Genomic DNA, 22,447 nt, shown 5'->3' with positions numbered 1-22,447 from the left:
TGTACTGTTGTGTATACTGGAAAGTATCAATAGTTTTCAGCTAATAAATTCAACACAGAGAATGATTACATCGCTGTTCGATTTTGAAACAGGCTCACTGCATGATACACATCCAGTACTTTCATGAAGGTGATGCACCTTTACAAATTGAAAGGGGGCGCACATGTCCATCCCCCATTTTTTCTATTTCTTTTGTTTTAACAAAAAATAAAATGGGGGTGCGTGCCTGGTGCACACCCCTCGGGATCTGCCAGTGCACAAAGTTCTTGTTGAATGATGATGGGAAATGAATAACCGACAAAGCAACTACAGTCATGTCTGTTACATGGGAGCAGTGATGAAACAAGAAATGACAGCCTCACACAAGAATACAGGAAATCTACCAAACCAAAATGTTGCGTGCCTTTTTATATCAAAGGACAATCGCTGATTGAATATTGAGAGTGAAGGTCAAGGTATATGATGCTATTCAAATGGCAATCACTGGCATTAGGAACATTGACCAGTAAGGAGTACACCTGAAGGAGACAAAAAAAGAAAAGATAGAAGAAGAAAAAATTACAGTGCACTCCTATTTGTATTATAACGAAATTCCAGTAAAGCAAAATAAAAATTCAGGCCGCAACATTATCTTCCCTATGTTATTTCATTGTTTAGAAATACTGCTGGTCCCGAGGACTTTGTTATAGACAATGGGAGTCCACTATGCAACAACTACAACCCACAATCCCTGAAATCAGCTCATAATGCTTGGAATCCTGTTCCTGAGATTAGGACTGCGGTTCTAAGCTTCCCCAAAACGTCTCAAGATGCCATGCAAGCTGCCTGGTAGTGTGCTCATTGTTGCCGTGGAACCTCGAGAGATGCCGTACTTTTCCAGCGAAGAGCCACGGGATTCTCTTGTCGAGGAAACTTAGGTGTACCTGCAAAGATAAGAGTATTTATCACCATGTCAGTGTCGTTATTTACATTAAAATGCCACATACAGCTGTAATCATGTATCCACTGGAAAAAAAAAAATCAAATTTATGAGATATTTCGCATCTCACTTAAACAGCAAAATGAACCAGTCAACATTTTGTCTACTTTGACCAATATCTGAGTGAGCTCTTTCTGAGACTTTGAAAGTAAGAAGAAAAAATGTAGGGTTGGGGGAACCACCTATTGTCACCCTAAGGATCTGTAGCTTGTTTATCCTAAAGATATAACACAAATTTGCCTAATTCTTACCTCAAATACGCCATAAATACTGCAGTTTTGAATGTCGTGACCATATCGTTATGAATCTCCGTTTGAAGCTGAGGCAATTTTAAGTACCCAGAAAAGAAAAAAAAAATAAGTCAAGGAGCCATTATGGGTTTGGAATAATTTTTTTACACCCACAAATTTACAGAAAAACAAAGTTTTAAAAGCACATAACCTATCGTAATCAGCTCAAGATTCACGATCGCCGTGATCAGCTGTTCCTTCGTACAGACTAACATTTTCAGTACTGACACAACAAATCGATCATTGTGGGGAAATTGCGTATAGTTGAGGTAACTTAGATACTCATGAAGGATGATAAGTAAGCCAAGGAGCTGTAATTGATTTGACATCATTTGTACATCAACAAATTTACGGAAATACGACGTTTGAAAAGCACAAAACCTACCGTAATCAGCTCAAGATTCGCGATTGCCGTGATCAGGTGTACGCACAACACGCACAACAGTACCAGCAGAATCGACAGTGAACAGGTACTCCTTGATGCCGTGATTTCAGCTTGATCCTTCTTCGAAATTGCATGATGATAAATGTGACCTTCTTTTCCTCTTATGTGTTGATTTTAAGGCTTCCAATTTCTACCTCAACTTGCTAAAAAACAGTCTAACAAAGCGGAAAAATGTCACATTTCCGTACTGAACAGCAGTCAAGATACGTGTGTTGCATGCGGTAAGCCTACACTACCACTAGGTGCACTACACACACCGCGGCCGCTGCATGCTGTTATGCAGCAATCCCCATAGTATAACACGTAGATGGCTTGTAAACAAGGGTCTCCGGGGCAGTTGACCAATCGTGAACGCGTATTTCGATCACGTGTACGCCATGACAATGTGTACTAGGGTTCAACGCAGAATTTCTTACACACGATCGCTAAAAGAACAGTCATTTTCGCCGTAAACGAAGGCGATTTGGTCCTTAGACGTAAGATTTTGTCAACTTTTGAGACTGATATCCCACCTTTCTCTTCAAAATTTCACATTTTGTAGATTGTATTTCGAAATGTTGTTGATATCATCAGAAACTAGAACATTTCCCGTACAACATGATACCAAAATGTCAAGTTGGTCCCTGAGGTCACTTTTTGACCTTTTTCGGGCTGTCGTGCGTAATCACTTTGCCGAGAAGTGTCGGGTTTTGGCAGAGGCCGGGTCGTCATAATAATATATACACTATTTCGGGGCCAGTTCTGAAAATTTCTAAAAACGAGGTTTACGAAGAAAATCTGCTGTCATTTTTTCACTATTCATTTTCTGGAAATGCCCAGCACATATGATAGAGAAGGGAAATTTCCGCATTGAATCCAAGAATTTTCTTTTTTCTAAATTGATTCCTTATCGAGATATTTATGATTGAAAATGCCCTTAAAAAGCGAAAATTATTTAAAAAAATGATTTTTTAGTTTTTTTGCTCTCTTTTTTCTTTTTGATAGAATTTATTTTAATCCTTTTGTGTGATTATTCTTTGGATAGAACTGTACATATTTGCAAAAAAACAATTTTGGATTCTCACACCGATTTTTAAGAATTTAAGAAAAAATACAAAGGTACAATAAAGTCCTTTTTCGGGTACATGGTCTTTTTAAGGGTACTTAAAAGTCCTTTTACGGGGACTCAAAGGTCCTATGTACCCGAAAAAAGACTGTCCCCCAAAAAGGACTCATGTACCTGAAAAAAGACCTTTCGGTACCCCAAAAAACACCATCCCCCTAAAAGGACTTTTAAGTCCCCCAAAATAGACCTTTGAGTACCTGAAAAAAGACCAAGTACCCCGAAAAAGGACTCCCGTCGACCCGAAAAAAGACCTTTATGTACCCCACAAAGGACCTTTAGGTCCCCCAAAAAGGACATGTAACCCAAAAAGGACCTTTATGTAACCCAAAAAGGACCGTTATGTCCCCCAAAAAGGACCATCCCCCAAAAAGGACAGGTACATAATGGTCTTTTATGGGGGCCGTCTTTTTTGGGGTACATAAAGGTCTTTTTCGGGGGTTACGGAGGTCCTTTTTTATTTGAAATCTAGCCCTAACCCTAACCCTAACCCTAACCCTAACCCTAACCCTAACCCTAACCCTAACCCTAACCCTAACCCTAATCAAAATGGCGCCAAAAAAAAGTTATAGGAGTTAAGGTCCAAAATTTTGGGAATTTACTAACTAGCAGGTGTACTACCTATACACAAAATTTGGGATCTTAACTAGCACTTTTCATACTTGGCAAATGCCCTAACCCTAACCCTAACCCTAACCCTAACCCTAACCCTAACCCTAACCTAACCCTAACCCTAACCCTAACCCTAACCCTAACCCTAACCCCTAACCCTAACCCTAACTCCTAACCCTAACCCTTACCCTAACCCTAACCCCATGTACAATTCCTATGCAAGGGTGCATATGTACATATGTACATATGTACTAAGCCTATGGGGTTTTCCGACAAAAATTGTGTACAAAACATATGGAAAATTGTTTTCCCCAAAATGTGTTTTTTACACGTTTCAGACAATTCTAAGCATTTTTTTAAAAAAAAATTTCTTTGAAAAAATACTTTGAAAATTTTTCCAAAAAAAAATTCAAAATGGCGCCAAAAAAAAAGTTATAGGAGTTAAGGTCCTAAATTTTGGGAATTTACTAACTAGCAGGTGTACTACCTATACACAAAATTTGGGATCTTAACTAGCACTTTTCATACTTGGCAAATGCCCTAACCCTAACCCTAACCCTAACCCTAACCCTAACCCTAACCCTAACCTAACCCTAACCCTAACCCTAACCCTAACCCTAACCCTAACCCCTAACCCTAACCCTAACTCCTAACCCTAACCCTTACCCTAACCCTAACCCCATGTACAATTCCTATGCAAGGGTGCATATGTACATATGTACATATGTACTAAGCCTATGGGGTTTTCCGACAAAAATTGTGTACAAAACATATGGAAAATTGTTTTCCCCAAAATGTGTTTTTTACACGTTTCAGACAATTCTAAGCATTTTTTTAAAAAAAAATTTCTTTGAAAAAATACTTTGAAAATTTTTCCAAAAAAAAATTGAAAATGGCGCCAAAAAAAAAGTTATAGGAGTTAAGGTCCTAAATTTTGGGAATTTACTAACTAGCAGGTGTACTACCTATACACAAAATTTGGGATCTTAACTAGCACTTTTCATACTTGGCAAATGCCCTAACTCTAACCCTAACCCTAACCCTAACCCTAACCCTAACCCTAACCCTAACCCTAACCCTAACCCCATGTACAATTCCTATGCAATAGTGCAAAAAGATTCCAAGTCAGAAAATCCCATAGGCATTGTACATATGTACTTAGCTTATGGGGTTTTCCGACAAAAAAAAATTGTGTACAAAACCTACGGAAAATTTTTTTCCCCAAAATGTGTTTTTTAAACGTTTCACACAATTCTAAGCATTTTTCAAAAAAAAATTTTCTTTGAAAAAATACTTCGAAAATTTTTCCAAAAAAAAATCAAAATGGCGCCAAAAAAAAGTTATAGGAGTTAAGGTCCAAAATTTTGGGAATTTACTAACTAGCAGGTGTACTACCTATACACAAAATTTGGGATCTTAACTAGCACTTTTCATACTTGGCAAATGCCCTAACTCTAACCCTAACCCTAACCCTAACCCTAACCCTAACCCTAACCCTAACCCTAACCCTAACCCTAACCCTAACCCTCTAACCCTAACCCTAACCCTAACCCTAACCCTAACCCTAACCCTAACCCTAACCCTAACCCTAACCCTAACCCTAACCCTAACCCTAACCCTAACCCTAACCCTAACTAGGTTTCAAATATCGTTCTTAAGTTGGTTAACAGCGTAGGGTTAGAAAAAAGGTTGAGGGATAGCTTAGGGTTTTATGCTGTATTATCTCCAATATTGTATCTACCCCTACCCTTAGTTTGGGGTCAAAGGTCAAAGGTCAAAGGTTAAAGGGGTCAAATTCAAGCGCAAACTCAGATGAGGGACCAAACGGTCCCTTTTCGGGTACGCAGAGGTCTTTTTTGCTAACCCTACTTTTTTTTTAGAAAAATCGTTATTACTTTCTTATTTCTTACTTTTTTGAGCTGAAATTGATATAATATATGATTTAAATATAACTGATCGATCCTATACCATTTTTTGTGAAATTTTTCTGCAGACGAAAAATATAGGGCGTTTCCAAAATATTATAGGTACCCGGGGGTCCTTTATTTGGTTACCATGGTTACGGTTCCAACTCAACTTAGGGTTTTTGAATTGTACCTTATTTAGCTAGTACTTAACCCCATGACCTTTGACCTCTAACCCCTGCAGGTCAAAGTTCAATGTTTAATCCTAACCAAAAAATGCAGTTGGGTTGTACGGAGGATAGAAGTAAGGTGCCTGTTCTAGGGCTGAAAATAGCACATTCTATTTTCAGTGGAAAAAAATTAAAACAATGCTGGGCAGAAAGCCCATACCTTTTTCTATAACATATCCAAAAATTAGCTCAAACGGACTATTTTTAACGAAAATATGGCAATTTTTTGGACAAAATTGGTGTTGCGTCTTTTAATTTTTCCAAATTAGGCTCTTCTTGCATCACTGATAAAATCCTTTTTCGTAGACGTAATGATTTTTTTTTTCATCTAAAATAAGCCTTAAGACTTGTTCTACACTATATTAAAAAAGAAAATTTCTATCTCCCAAGAAAAAGTTGAAAATTTTTAACCCTAATTAGGTTAGGGTTAGAAAAATTGAAGAAAAATCACCATGTCACAACTTTCGCCGCAGATGGCGCTCTGCTCCCAAAGACTTGGTTACTCGTCTTGTATTTAGCCTAATGCAATTATACATGGGTACCAATACATGTAGGTAGTACAGCCTAAATTACCGTACACTTCGTCATCAAAATCCTCAATTTACATCATTTTCCTGTGGTTTTCCCGAGGCGACCTAGTAGATATCAGGAAGAGATAGACATGTGAAACTTCTTCCGTGAAATACCAAGCAAAATAACGGCGAAACTGCGATGAAGGTAAGTTGACTTTGGCATACGTTTAGACCGAGTCCCATATGTGCATATTGGTGTTAGCGATCTCAATAGCATAATTCAGTGCTGTAAAGTTAGTGTTGATGCAAATACTATTTTTTGGGTGTTATGTGAGTTCATTATCTAAACAGAAAAAGACTATTTAAGATAACACCGCACGATGAGCCTTGAATTTAGAGTATTGGGTCTTTGTCGCTGGTAGCTGGCTCCACGGAGTACGACCGACGACCTGCTTTCGGATGCTCCTAACGTTACACGTACACTACAGATACAGTACCACGGCACTACCAATACCACCATTTACTTGCCTACATGTACCTACAGGCAGTGCTAACGTTTGTGCGTTTTGCACCAGACATCTAAAATCTATTGATAAACTAGACTGTGACAAGAACTGGAAAGTAAAAATCACAGACCTATTTCAGTGTTTTGGGGGGTTGTCGTCACTTCCATTCTTAAACAGAAAAATAGAATTTTACTGAGTAGAGTTCCCCGCAATACATAACTCACATTCATCGTCATTGACAGGGTACCTATAAGCTAGCTGAATTGAATTTAAGGCAGCGACGAAAGTTGAAAGGTATGCGTACCATAGAGCTCTATGGTCTATGGTATGGCCACAGAACACCCACACGATTTGTACAGCTACATAGTGCGAGCTGTACAGCTACAAATCATGCGGGCTTTCTGAGCCCCTACGTACGTTTCAACTTTGGTTGCTGCCTTCGATTCAACTGAGAATGTACTTGGCTTATACCGTATTGAATATCAATGACTGTAAATGCGAGTGTATCACAGGGAACTACTCAGTAAATTTTATGAGTTTGAAGAGTGAAAACAGCAACAGCCCCAAATGACACTGAAATGAGTGTGATTAGGGCTTACTACTGTGTAGTCAACCTGTCATTGTTTAGTTTCAACTTGGATTTCACAAGACGCAAGATTCATGAAAAAGTAAAATGCCTGCAAAAGGTTGATTTATACACAATCTGTTGAATGCAAGTTGGCAGTTGGAAAAAGTTTCATGTCTCCCAAAATGCGTTGGCTCAAATTCGCAAAAGTTTCATGCTACAGCATCCACGAACGTTTCTGGTTTTACAGTATACTATTTGAACAATAATTATCTGAAAAATCCCCACCCAGAAAAATGCCAGACCTGATGTTTGACCCATCATAATAACTCTCTTTATCATTGTCTTCCTTCATTCAGGTAAAGAGCCAGTCATCGTTTGTAACCATCCTTCTCAGAGAGAAGCCTCACTGAGGGGGACATCGATGATGTCTTCGAAGCCCTCTACCAAGATTCCAACTTGGAGGGACAAGACATCAAAGAGGAGCACAACAGCCCAAATTTATTATTACAAATATTATAAAACATATTGAATGATGTATGAAACAACTGCAAAAATGTATTCAGAGTGTGAGGAAATCACTGATTTGAAAAAAAAAAAAAAAAAAAAAAAACATTGTAGAAGGTACAGTGTAGTCTCGTCATTAATCACAGGAGTCTTAGTGTTATGCCTTCGATAACACGTGTTATTTTCTTTGTATTTCATTGTTTTTAATTGCGTAATAACACCATTGAATATCATTGAATCTGATTCTTCTTTTGTGATGACCTTGTTTCATGTGTAAAGACTGTTTGTTGGATGTTTGGCTGATAGCGTTGTCAAGGAGTTAATGGGTGATTGCAATGCAGAGTATGTGTCTTATGTTTGAAGTGAGTGCTGAACTTTGACCTTCGTTTTCTCCATTTTTGGTTTTTACGACATTCAACATATTAGAAGACCATAACTTAAGCAAAAGCTGCTTTCTTAGCTAGTCAATGCTGGCGAAAATGAAATGCCGTTGCTAGGGCTTTCGTTATTTTGAGTGCTGATTGGCTGCCTTCCGAGCTCGCCTTGCAAGGATCAGCTGGCGTGCGAAATGAAATGTTGCCAGTTTAACATGTAGTAGATTGATGTTATAATAATTACAATATCAATGCATTTAGCAGTTTTAAATGACTTTAAATAAATAATTTACCATTAAAAAGTTATTATAACGACAAATTTACATTTACAACTTGGAATTTGAGGAGTTTTGACCGTGAAGAAAAATTGTACTTTTGTCTTTTGTCCGCCATCTTCATTTCCGCACCACCGAACTAACGCATTATATACACATAATACATGTTACATACTGTTAGCTAGTGTACCTGGATTTTGACGTCTTGTTTTGATAGATCGTGCCTTTAGCTGTCAGCATTTCCGTTGATATTACTAATTTAGATTATATTGCACGTAAGTCATCTCTTAATCTACGTGTAATTAGACACAATCTGAGTAGCGATGCCGGTCGTTTTTCCCGAACTATCTGCCTTGAGTGACGCCCGGGTGGCTCGGGCATTGAACGAGGGGTTGCGCAGCCTCGATCCCGCTGACCAGAGGAATCTCTCTGCACTGATAACTTTTGAAAGGAAAATGCCCTTGTACTGAAAGTTGGTACCAGCCATTAACACATGTCCTTAATTACTGTGCAAAATTTCAGCCTAATCCGATAGTCCCTTCATAGTGGTTGCTAGGGAGTTTTGCTTCCTGTTTTTTGTTCCATTCATTGCACGGAGCTTGAATAGACCCTAAACCTTGAAGCCCCTTTTTCTCAGTAAATACTTTTCCAGAGTGTGTACAGCACTGTACTTTCTTTTCATAATTTAGATGGGTTAGGAAGGTCCATTTGTATTGAGTTATACATCATTTTAAAGCTTAGAGTCTGCTCTTTCAGAATCTGCCCCTGAAAATTCATGTCTGCCAACTGTTTGTTCGTTTTGTGGTGCAGGGTCACATATTTTCACCACTTACCCCTAACAATAATCAGTAAGAGATGAATACACAAACACACACATGCGCGCACATGCACGGGCACAAACACATTCACTGTCAAACGTATCAAATAACAGCACTATTATGCAAAACATAATCAACTGGCACTCTAGGATGTTTACATGCACAAATTTTATCATCCACCTGTACATAACTTACATACACATACTGTACATGCATGTGAATGCCCATATTAAAAAATACACCTTGAAACACATCAAATACCAGCATATTGGAACATAGTACTATTTATTAGAATCCAGTCACACTCTTCAATTTTTTCCAGCACAGTGTACATGACTTTACTGTAACCAGGAGGTAGTAGAAACGCTGAATCTACACAGAGGGAAACTCCAAACAAGATCCGCTCAACAGGTCCTTGATAAGATCAGGCATCTTATCGGTCTAAACCATAGCCATTAGATTTAGAACGAAATTGTGTTGGGCTAGTTCATTTTATACAGGGGGAAAGTAATCCTTTTTCCTATAAATGTTTTAGCTCAAATTACCAATTTTTTTTAAATTTTCATGCAAACGCATCTTGAAATACAGTATGTCCCCAAAAAAAAATTACAACGGGACCCTCCGCAATGATATCTTTAAAAATAGTGAATCCAACTAAATACAAATTCAGGGTATGAAACTATAACTCATTGCCCACATCTTACAGGAAACCCCATTCGATTTGCTTCAGTGGTCAAAGAGAAATGAGGAATTTTGTAGAGGATGTTGGGAATCTCTTTTGTCCTAAGTTCTGTCAATTTTCTTGTCAAAAACCCATTTTTGTATCGTGTTACACAAAAGGAAAATATGCTAAAAACAGCATATCACAATTAACTTTTTTAAAGAATTGTGATGGGGACGACCAATGTTATGTCACATTATAAATGTACAATTGTACTTCTAATGAAATAAATCATAGAAAACCAAGGATTTACACAGAAATTAAAAAAATCTGTGCTGTACTGTTGTGTATACTGGAAAGTATCAATAGTTTTCAGCTAATAAATTCAACACAGAGAATGATTACATCGCTGTTCGATTTTGAAACAGGCTCACTGCATAATGCACATCCAGTACTTTCATGAAGGTGATGCACCTTTACAAATTGAAAGGGGGCGCACATGTCCATCCCCCATTTTTTCTTATTTCTTTTGTTTTAACAAAAAATGAAATGGGGGTGCGTGCCTGGTGCACACCCCTCGTGATCTGCCAGTGCACAAAGTTCTTGTTGAATGATGATGGGAAATGAATAACCGACAAAGCAACTACAGTCATATCTGTTACATGGGAGCAGTGATGAAACGAGAAATGACAGCCTCACACAAGAATACAGGAAATCTACCAAACCAAAATGTTGTGTGCCTTTTTATATCAAAGGACAATCGCTGATTGAATATTGAGAGTGAAGGTCAAGGTATATGATGCTATTCAAATGGCAATCACTGGCATTAGGAACATTGACCAGTAAGGAGTACACCTGAAGGAGACAAAAAAAGAAAAGATAGAAGAAGAAAAAATTACAGTGCACTCCTATTTGTATTATAACGAAATTCCAGTAAAGCAAAATTAAAATTCAGGCCGCAACATTATCTTCCCTATGTTATTTCATTGTTTAGAAATACTGCTGGTCCCGAGGACTGTGTTATAGACAATGGGAGTCCACTATGCAACAACTACAACCCATAATCCCTGAAATCAGCTCATAATGCTTGGAATCCTGTTCCTGAGATTAGGACTGCGGTTCTAAGCTTCCCCAAAACGTCTCAAGATGCCATGCAAGCTGCCTGGTAGTGTGCTCATTGTTGCCGTGGAACCTCGAGAGATGCCGTACTTTTCCAGCGAAGAGCCACGGGATTCTCTCGTCGAGGAGACTTAGGTGTACCTGCAAATATTAGAGTATTTATCACCATGTCAGTGTCATTATTTACATTAAAAATGCCACATACAGCTGTAATCATGTAATCACTGGAAAAAAAAAAATCAAATTTATAAGATATTTCGCATCTCACTTAAACAGCAAAATGAACCAGTCAACATTTTGTCTACTTTGACCAATATCTGAGTGAGCTCTTTCTGAGACTTTGAATGGTACCCCTACCATACAGCTTAAAAAATATCTCTACACAATCATAAAATCACCTTAAACAGTACATGTAGTCGTACCTTCATGTTGGAGACAGAAGTTGGAAGAAGCTTGACATCACAGGACTTCACACCAGAATTCACCCAGGAAGATGTGCATGTACACTTAGAGTGGGCCCCTACAACCAAAAAGGAAGCGGACAGCATGATGGACCCGTGGACCTCTTCTCGCATCAGCCACCTGCATTAACCATAGATTTTGACGAGAAAGACAATAGACCTACATGTAATTACAATGTATCACAATAGTTATAATCCACAGCAATAAAACTGAGGTGTGTAAAATTATGAAGTAGAAATTCTATGCAATAAATATTTTGTAGGTGTCAGTCATCCCTGCTAAATTTATAGAATATCAAAACTTCAAATATACAAGTCTATTTATTGTTCTTTCTTGTGTAATTGTCGTGACTACATACAGACACAGTGTACATACAGATAATTTCTAGTACCTTGTACATTAACTTGTCTACGGTGTCTACAAAGTACACATTGCAATGTGTACTTGGTAGACACCATAGACAAGTTAATGTTAATTTGAACACTTCGAGAACGAAAGCTGATGTTACAGCTACGTACATATAGTTTGCTTGATATGATTGATAATTCACGCTAGGATTGACAACTTTTCCAGATTGGAATACTCACACGACGTACAGTACCACCTGTTGAAACCACACTAAATACCGATAAATGTGAGGAAAAATTCGCTTCTTGTTCTAATCACAGGTTTAAAATAAGCTTGCGTTTACAGCTAGGTAGGCCCTAGGCCTACCTTGAAAAAAAAAATATGGACAAACATGCAAGGAAAGTTCGTTCATTATTTTCTGCAACTGTACAAGCGGGGAATGTTGAGTGAAGTACATGTAGAAAACAGCCACAATTTGTGCTGTGACAGTGTGAACCGAGTGTTACAACAACTCGATCGTTGTGGGGGAATTGCGTTTAGCTGAGGCAATTCTAAGTACCCAGAAAAGAAAAAAATAAGTCAAGGAGCCATTATGGGTTTGGAATAAATTTTTACACCCACAAATTTACTGAAAAACAAAGTTTTAAAAGCACATAACCTATCGTATGTAATCAGCTCAAGATTCACGATCGCCGTGATCATCAGCTGTTCCTTCGTACAGACTAACATGCTACAGGCACAATTTGCTGTTATTAGATTACTGACACAACAAATCGATCATTGTGGGGGAATTGCGTATAGTTGAGGTAACTTACATACTCATGAAGGATGATAAGTAAGCCAAGGAGCTGTAATTGATTTGACATCAGTTTTACATCAACAAATTTACGGAAATACGACGTTTGAAAAGCACAAAACCTACCGTAATCAGCTCAAGATTCGCGATTGCCGTGATCAGGTGTACGCACAACACGCACAACAGTACCAGCAGAATCGACAGTGAACAGGTACTCCTTGATGCCGTGATTTCAGCTTGATCCTTCTTCGAAATTGCATGATGATAAATGTGACCTTCTTTTCCTCTTGTGTGTTGATTTTAAGGCTTCTAATTTCTACCTCAACTTGCTAAAAAACAGTCTAACAAAGCGGAAAAATGTCACATTTCCGTACTGAACAGCAGTCACGATACGTGTGTTGCATGCGGTAAGCCTACACTAGCACTACAAATACACACGTACACCGCGGCCGCTGCGATGCAGCAATCCCCATAGTATAACACGTAGATGGCTTGTAAACAAGGGTCTCCGGCGCGCGCGCGCAGTTGACCAATCGCGCGCGAACAACGCGTATTTCGATCTGGTGTCTTGGTAACGAGGCTGTTTACGCGTCTGGGAGACAAATGTGGGTACTAGGGTTCAACGCAGAATTTCTTAGACACGATAGCCAAAAGAACAGTCATTTTCGACGTAAACGAAGGGGATTTGGTCTTCAGACGTAAGATTTTTGTCAACTTTTGAGACTGACATCCCACCTTTCTCTTCAAAATTTCACATTTTGTAGATTGTATTTCGAAATATTGTTGATATCATCAGAAACTAGAACATTTCCCGTACAACATGATACCAAAATGTCAAGTTGGTCCCTGAGAACCTAAAGGTCTTTTTTTTTTTTTTTTTTACAAAAAGACCTTTAGGTACCCCAAAAAAGACCATCCCCCAAAAAGGACTTTTAAGTCCCCCAAAATAGACCTTTGAGTACCTGAAGCGCAAACTCAGATGAGGGACCTAACGGTCCCTTTTGGGGTACGCAGAGGTCTTTTTTGGGGTACCTAAAGGTCTTTTTACAAAAAAAGACCTTTAGGTACCCCAAAAAAGACCATCCCCCAAAAAGGACTTTTAAGTCCCCCAAAATAGACCTTTGAGTACCTGAAGCGCAAACTCAGATGAGGGATCAAATGGTCCTTTTTGGGGTACGCAGAGGTCTTTTTTGGGGTACCTAAAGGTCTCTTTTTTTCAGGTACTCAAAGGTCTATTTTGGGGGACTTAAAAGTCCTTTTGGGGGGATGGTCTTTTTTGGGGTACCTAAAGGTCTTTTTACAAAAAGACCTTTAGGTACCCCAAAAAAGACCATCCCCCAAAAAGGACTTTTAAGTCCCCCAAAATAGACCTTTGAGTACCTGAAGCGCAAACTCAGATGAGGGACCAAACGGTCCCTTTTGGGGTACGCAGAGGTCTTTTTTGCTAACCCTACTATTTTCTTAGAAAAATCGTTATTACTTTCTTATTTCTTACTTTTTTGAGCTGAAATTGATATAATATATGATTTAATTATAACCGATCGATCCTATACCATTTTTTGTGAAATTTTTCTGCAGACGAGAAATATAGGGCGTTTCCAAAATATTATAGGTACCCGGGGGTCCTTTATTTGGTTACCATGGTTACGGTTCCAACTCAACTTAGTTAGGGTTTTTGAATTGTACCTTATTTAGCTAGTACTTAACCCCATGACCTTTGACCTGCAGCCCCTGCAGGTCAAAGTTCAATGTTCAATCCTAACCAAAAAATGCAGTTGGTTGTACGCAGGATAAAAGTATAAGGTGCCTGTTCTAGGGCTGAAAATAGCACATTTTATTTTCAGAGAAAAAAATTTAAAACAATGCTGGGCAGAAAGCCCATACCATTTTCTATAACATATCCAAAAATTAGCTCAAACGGACTATTTTTAACGAAAATATGGCAATTTTTTGGACAAAAGTGGTGTTGCGTCTTTTAATTTTTCCAAATTAGGCTCTTCTTGCATCACTGATAAAATCCTTTTTCGTACACGTAATGATTTTTTTTTTCATCTAAAATAAGCCTTAAGACTTGTTCTACACTATATTAAAAAAGAAAATTTCTATCTCCCAAGAAAAAGTTGAAAATTTTTAACCCTAATTAGGTAAGGGTTAGAAAAATTCAAGAAAAATCACCATGGCACAACTTTCGCCGCAGATGGCGCTCTGCTCCCAAAGACTTGGTTACTTCGTTACGTGATTACATCAAAGAGGGGCACAACAGCCCAAATTTATTATTACAAACATTATAAAACATATTGTATGATGTATGAAACAACTGCAAAAATGTATTCAGAGTGTGAAGAAATCACTGATTTGCAAAAAAAAACAACAAAACAAAAACCATTGTAGAAGGTGCACAGTGTAGTCTCGTCATTAATGACAGGAGTCTTAGTGTTATGCCTTCGATAACACGTGTTATTTTCTTTGTATTTCATTGTTTTTAATTGCGTAATAACACCATTGAATATCATTGAATCTGATTCTTCTTTTGTGATGACCTTGTTTCATGTGTAAAGACTGTTTGTACCAAATTTTAGCTTCATTGGATGTTTGGCTGATAGCGTTGTCAAGGAGTTAATGGGTGATTGCAATGCAGAATATGTGTCTTATGTTTGAAGTGAGTGCTGAACTTTGACCTTCGTTTTCTCCATTTTTGTTTTTTACGACATTCAACATATTAGAAGACCATAACTTAAGCAAAAGCTGCTTTCTTAGCTAGTTAATGCTGGCGAAAATGAAATGCCGTTGCTAGGGCTTTCGCTATTTTGAGTGCTGATTGGCTGCCTTCCGAGCTCGCCTTGCAAGGATCAGCTGGCGTGCGAAATGTAATGTTGCCAGTTTAACATATAGTAGATTGATGTTATAATAATTACAATATCAATGCATTTAGCAGTTTTAAATGACTTTAAATAAATAATTTACCATTAAAAAGTTATTATAACGACAAATTTACATTCACAACTTGGAATTTGAGGAGTTTTGACCGTGAAGAAAAATTGTACTTTTGTCTTTTGTCCGCCATCTTCATTTCCGCACCACACCGAACTAACGCATTATATACACATAATACATGTTACATACTTTTAGCTAGTGTACCTGGATTTTTGACATCTTGTTTTGATAGATCGTGCCCTAACCCTAGCATTTCCGTTGATATTACTAATTTAGATTATATTGCACGTAAGTCATCTCTTAATCTACGTGTAATTAGACACAATCTGAGTAGCGATGTCGGTCGTTTTCCCGAACTATCGGCCGCAGTGCCGTGGACCGCCGCCGCCGGGTGCGGGCTGGAGAACTGCGGCAGCGAACTCTGCCTTCAGTGACGCCCGGGTGGCTCGGGCATTGAACGAGGGGTTGCGCAGTCTCGATCCCGCTGACCAGAGGAATCTCTCTGCACTGATAACTTTTGAAAGGAAAATGCCCTTGTACTGAAAGTTGGTACCAGCCATTAACAGCATGTCCTTAACTACTGTGCAAAATTTCAGCCTAATCCGATAATCCCTTCATAGTGGTTGCTAGGGAGTTTTGCTTCCTGTTTTTTGTTCCATTCATTGCACGGAGCTTGAATAGACCCTAAACTTTGAAGCCCCTTTTTCTCAGTAAATACTTTTCCAGAGTGTGTACAGCACTGTACGTTCTTTTCATTATTTAGATGGGTTAGGAAGGTCCATTTGTATTGAGTTAAACATCATTTTAAAGCTTAAGAGTCTGCTCTTTCAGAATCTGCCCCTGAAAATTCATGTCTGCCGACTTTTTGTTCGTTTTGTGGTGCAGGGTCACATATTTTCACCACTCGCCCCTTACAATAATCAGTAAGAGATGAATACACAAACACACACATGTACCAACACACACATGCGCGCACATGCACGGGCACAAACACATTCACTGTCAAACGTATCAAATAACAGCACTATTATGCAAAGCATAATCAACTGGCACTCTAGGATGTTTACATGCACAAATTTTATCATCCACCTGTACATAACTTACATACACATACTGTACATGCATGTGAATGCCCATATTAAAAAATACACCTTGAAACACATCAAATACCAGCATATTGGAACATAGTACTATTTATTAGAATCCAGTCACACTCTTCAATTTTTTCCAGCACAGTGTACATGACTTTACTGTAACCAGGAGGTAGTAGAAACGCTGAATCTACACAGAGGGAAACTCCAAACAAGATCCGCTTAACAGGTCCTTGATAAGATCAGGCATCTTATCGGTCTAAACCATAGCCATTGAATTTAGAACAAAATTCTGTTGGGCTAGTTCATTTTATACAGGGGGAAAGTAATCCTTTTTCCTATAAATATTTTAGCCCAAATTACCAAATTTTTGTAAATTTTCATGCAAACGAATCTTGAAATACAGTATGTCCCCCAAAAAAATTACAACGGGACCCCCCCCCCCCCCATGATTAGCTGGACACCATACACTTAGTGTTGTTCATGTAAATAGTCCTACAAAGTGTACATGTTGCTAAATTGCATTCCAAGTGGCAAAACCAGCCAGTAACCTGCATACTTCTCAGTTTCCAGAGTGTATTAAAATACCGGTACAATAGAGACAATTTAAAACAATAAAAAACAATATATAAATGACGCAAAGGTCTGAGTGCGTCAGTCGGAATTGTGTGCATAAGGTAACTATGGAATGCTTAACCCACGAGGCGAAGCCGAGTGGGTTTAGGCTAAATTCCATAGTTACCGCATGCACACTATATTCAGACTGACGCACGAAAAGACATATGCGTCATCTGATTTATAGAATGGGTAATTTTCTTGTCAAAAACCCATTTTTCTATCGTGTTACCCGATGACAAAATTACTGGATGTATTTCCTTTTGGCTTGCCGTAAACGGGCATGCATACCTGTGCTTACCGTTTTTACTGGATGCATGGCCAGCCATGCATCAGTTTTTACTGGATGCATGGCCAAGCTGAGTGCGCGAACCTTTGTTACAAGTACGCGTACTCTTGCTAAGTGCGCGATAACATGTTTACCACTGTGACTCGGCGTGCATAAAACACGAAAGGAAAATATGCTAAAAACAGCATATCACAAATAACTTTTTTTAAAGAATTGTCATGTGGACGACCAATGTTATGTCACATTATAAATGTACAATTGTACTTTTAATGAAATAAATCATAGAAAACCAAGGATTTACACAGAAATTAAAAAAATCTGTGCTGTACTGTTGTGTATACTGGAAAGTATCAATAGTTTTCAGCTAATAAATTCAACACAGAGAATGATTACATCGCTGTTCGATTTTGAAACAGGCTCACTGCATGATGCACATTCAGTACTTTCATGAAGGTGATGCACCTTTACAAATTGAAAGGGGGCGCACATGTCCATCCCCCATTTTTTCTTATTTCTTTTGTTTTAACAAAAAATGAAATGGGGGTGCGTGCCTGGTGCACACCCCTCGGGATCTGCCAGTGCACAAAGTTCTTGTTGAATGATGATGGGAAATGAATAACCGACAAAGCAACTACAGTCATGTCTGTTACATGGGAGCAGTGATGAAACAAGAAATGACAGCCTCACACAAGAATACAGGAAATCTACCAAACCAAAATGTTGCGTGCCTTTTTATATCAAAGGACAATCGCTGATTGAATATTGAGAGTGAAGGTCAAGGTATATGATGCTATTCAAATGGCAATCACTGGCATTAGGAACATTGACCAGTAAGGAGTACACTTGAGGGAGACAAAAAAAGAAAAGATAGAAGAAGAAAAAATTACAGTGCACTCCTATTTGTATTATAACGAAATTCCAGTAAAGCAAAATTAAAATTCAGGCCGCAACATTATCTTCCCTATGTTATTTCATTGTTTAGAAATACTGCTGGTCCCGAGGACTTTGTTATAGACAATGGGAGTCCACTATGCAACAACTACAACCCATAATTCCTGAAATCAGCTCATAATGCTTGGAATCCTGTTCCTGAGATTAGGACTGCGGTTCTAAGCTTCCCCAAAACGTCTCAAGATGCCATGCAAGCTGCCTGGTAGTGTGCTCATTGTTGCCGTGGAACCTCGAGAGATGCCGTACTTTTCCAGCGAAGAGCCACAGGATTCTCTCGTCGAGGAGACTTAGGTGTACCTGCAAAGATTAGAGTATTTATCACCATGTCAGTGTCATTATTTACATTAAAAATGCCACATACAGCTGTAATCATGTATCCACTGGAAAAAAAAAAAAATCAAATTTATGAGATATTTCGCATCTCACTTAAACAGCAAAATGAACCAGTCAACATTTTGTCTACTTTGACCAATATCTGCGTGAGCTCTTTCTGAGACTTTGAATGTAAGAAAAAAAAATGTAGGGTTGGGGGTACCACTTATTGTCACCCTAAGGATCTGTAGCTTGTTTATCCTAAAAATATAACACAAATTTGCCTAATTCTTACCTCAAATACGCCATAAATACTGCAATTTTGAATGTCGTGACCATCTCGTTATGAATCTCCGTTTTAAGATAGCGCAATTTTAGTGCGTGCGTTCTGTTTTCTTCGCGCAGTTAAAAAGGGTACCTTGCGATCGGCACCCCTCCCCTCCATAGGTAATACACGTGAATTTCACAGCATAGGTAATAGTACACGTGAATTTCACGGCATAGGTAATACACGTAAATTTCACAGCCATGCGTCGTTGCTGAGCGGATGTGTAATTTTTCGCTTGGTTTGTTAGTTTGTTTTTGACTTTGATTATCGTTTCTTCGTTTTTATTGTCTTTATAGCTAATGACACTTAATCCCGCGTGAACCTTTTCGTTCTATACGTAAACAGCCATGATATGCAGGGTGCCGATGGGAAGGTACCCTGCCGATAGGTGGTACCCCTACCATACAGCTTAAAAAATATCTCTACACAATCATAAAATCACCTTAAACAGTACATGTAGTCGTACCTTCATGTTGGAGACAGAAGTTGGAAGAAGCTCGACATCACAGGACTTCACACCAGACTTCACCCAGGAAGATGTGCATGTACACTTAGAGTGGGCCCCTACAACGAAACAGGAAGCGGACAGCATGATGGACCCCTGGACCTCTTCTCGCATCGGCCACCTGCATTAACCATAGATTTTGACGAGAAAGACAATACATGTAATTACAATGCATCACAATAGTGATAATCCACAGCAATAAAACTGAGGTGTGTAAAATTATGAAGTAGAAATTCTATGCAATAAATATTTTGTAGGTGTCAGTCATCCCTGCTATTGAAAGTGCTAAATTTATAGAATATCAAAACTTCAAATATACGAGTCTATTTATTGTTCTTTCTTGTGTAATTGTCGTGACTACATTCGACACAGTGTATACAGATAATTTCTAGTAGGTTGCCTACCTTGTACATTAACTTGTCTACGGTGTCTACAAAGTACACATTGCAATGTGTAGACACCATAGACAAGTTAATGTTAATTTGAACACTTCGAGAACGAAAGCTGATGTTACAGCTACGTACATATAGTTTGCTTGATATGATTGATAATTCACGCTAGGATTGACAACTTTTCCAGATTGGAATACTCACACGACGTACAGTACCACCTGTTAAAACCACACTAAATACCAATATTACGATAAATGTGAGGAAAAATTCGCTTCTTGTTCTAATCATAGGCTCAAAATAAGCTTGCGTTTACAGGTAGGCCCTACCTTGAAAGAAAATATGGACAAACATGCAAGGAAAGTTCGTTCATTATTTTCTGCAACTGTACAAGCGGGGAATGTTGAGTGAAGTACATGTAGAAAACAGCCACAATTTGTGCTGTGACAGTGTGAGTGTTACAACAAATCGATCGTTGTGGGGGAATTGCGTTTAGCTGAGGCAATTCTAAGTACCCAGAAAAGAAAAAAAAATAAGTCAAGGAGCCATTATGGGTTTGGAATAAATTTTTACACCCACACATTTACTGAAAAACAAAGTTTTAAAAGCACATAACCTATCGTAATCAGCTCAAGATTCACGATCGCCGTGATCAGCTGTTCCTTCGTACAGACTAACATGCTACAGGCACAATTTGCTGTTATTAGATTACTGACACAACAAATCGATCATTGTGGGGGAATTGCGTATAGTTGAGGTAACTTACATACTCATGAAGGATGATAAGTAAGCAAAGGAGCTGTAATTGATTTGACATCATTTTTACATCAACAAATTTACGGAAATACGACGTTTGAAAAGCACAAAACCTACCGTAATCAGCTCAAGATTCGCGATTGCCGTGATCAGGTGTACGCACAACACGCACAACAGTACCAGCAGAATCGACAGTGAACAGGTACTCCTTGATGCCGTGATTTCAGCTTGATCCTTCTTCGAAATTGCATGATGATAAATGTGACCTTCTTTTCCTCTTGTGTGTTGATTTTTAGGCTTCCAATTTCTACCTCAACTTGCTAAAAAACAGTCTAACAAAGCGGAAAAATGTCACATTTCCGTACTGAACAGCAGTCACGATACGTGTGTTGCATGCGGTAAGCCTACACTAGCACTACACACACCGCGGCGGCCGCTGCTGTTATGCAGCAATCCCCATAGTATAACACGTAGATGGCTTGTAAACAAGGGTCTCCGGCGCGCGCGCGCAGTTGACCAATCGCGCGCGAACAACGCGTATTTCGATCTGGTGTCTTGGTAACGAGGCTGTTTACGCGTCTGGGAGACAAATGTGTGTACTATTAGGGTTCAACGCAGAATTTCTTAGACACGATCGCCAAAAGAACAGTCATTTTCGCCGTAAACGAAGGGGATTTGGTCTTCGATCAGACGTAAGTTTTTGTCAACTTTAGAGACTATGACATCCCACCTTTCTCTTCAAAATTTCACATTTTGTAGATTGTATTTCGAAACTAGAACATTTCCCGTACAACATGATACCAAAATGTCAAGTTGGTCCCTGAGTACCTAAAGGTCTTCTTTTTTTTTTTTTTAACAAAAAGACCTTTAGGTACCCCAAAAAAGACCATCCCCCAAAAAGGACTTTTAAGTCCCCAAAAATAGACCTTTGAGTACCTGAAGCGCAAACTCAGATGAGGGACCAAACGGTCCCTTTTGGGGTACGCAGAGGTCTTTTTTGCTAACCCTACTATTTTCTTAGAAAAATCGTTATTACTTTCTTATTTCTTACTTTTTTGAGCTGAAATTGATATAATATATGATTTAATTATAACCGATCGATCCTATACCATTTTTTGTGAATTTTTTCTGCAGACGAGAAATATAGGGCGTTTCCAAAATATTATAGGTACCCGGGGGTCCTTTATTTGGTTACCATGGTTACGGTTCCAACTCAACTTAGTTAGGGTTTTTGAATTGTACCTTATTTAGCTAGTACTTAACCCCATGACCTTTGACCTCTAACCCCTGCAGGTCAAAGTTCAATGTTCAATCCTAACCAAAAAATGCAGTTGGGTTGTACGCAGGATAGAAGTAAGGTGCCTGTTCTAGGGCTGAAAATAGCACATTTTATTTTCAGAGAAAAAAAAATTAAAACAATGCTGGGCAGAAAGCCCATACCATTTTCTATAACATATCCAAAAATTAGCTCAAACGGACTATTTTTAACGAAAATATGGCAATTTTTTGGACAAAATTGGTGTTGCGTCTTTTAATTTTTCCAAATTAGGCTCTTCTTGCATCACTGATAAAATCCTTTTTCGTAGACGTAATGAATTTTTTTTTCATCTAAAATAAGCCTTAAGACTTGTTCTACACTATATTAAAAAAGAAAATTTCTATCTCCCAAGAAAAAGTTGAAAATTTTTAACCCTAATTAGGTAAGGGTTAGAAAAATTCAAGAAAAATCACCATGGCACAACTTTCGCCGCAGATGGCGCTCTGCTCCCAAA

At 38.5% G+C, this 22,447-nt stretch overlaps 2 long non-coding RNA genes across 2 annotated transcripts; both read right to left on the bottom strand.

Moving 5' to 3' along the window:
- Positions 1-9,377: 9,377 nt before the first annotated feature.
- LOC140245931 (uncharacterized) lies at positions 9,378-12,923 on the bottom strand. Its single transcript, XR_011902400.1, has 3 exons — positions 12,632-12,923; positions 11,322-11,481; positions 9,378-11,040 (listed from the first exon to the last, which is right to left on the bottom strand). It is a non-coding gene; the product is annotated as an uncharacterized lncRNA (long non-coding RNA).
- A 3,683-nt stretch (positions 12,924-16,606) lies between these two features.
- Positions 16,607-20,981, bottom strand: LOC140245933 (uncharacterized). Its single transcript, XR_011902401.1, has 3 exons — positions 20,793-20,981; positions 19,492-19,651; positions 16,607-18,682 (listed from the first exon to the last, which is right to left on the bottom strand). It is a non-coding gene; the product is annotated as an uncharacterized lncRNA (long non-coding RNA).
- Between the last annotated feature and the right edge of the window lie 1,466 nt (positions 20,982-22,447).

This window comes from Diadema setosum, unplaced genomic scaffold (assembly GCF_964275005.1).
Source record: "Diadema setosum unplaced genomic scaffold, eeDiaSeto1 scaffold_67, whole genome shotgun sequence".
Lineage (NCBI taxonomy): Eukaryota > Metazoa > Echinodermata > Echinoidea > Diadematoida > Diadematidae > Diadema > Diadema setosum.
This window is presented reverse-complemented; position numbering and strand designations above follow the sequence as displayed.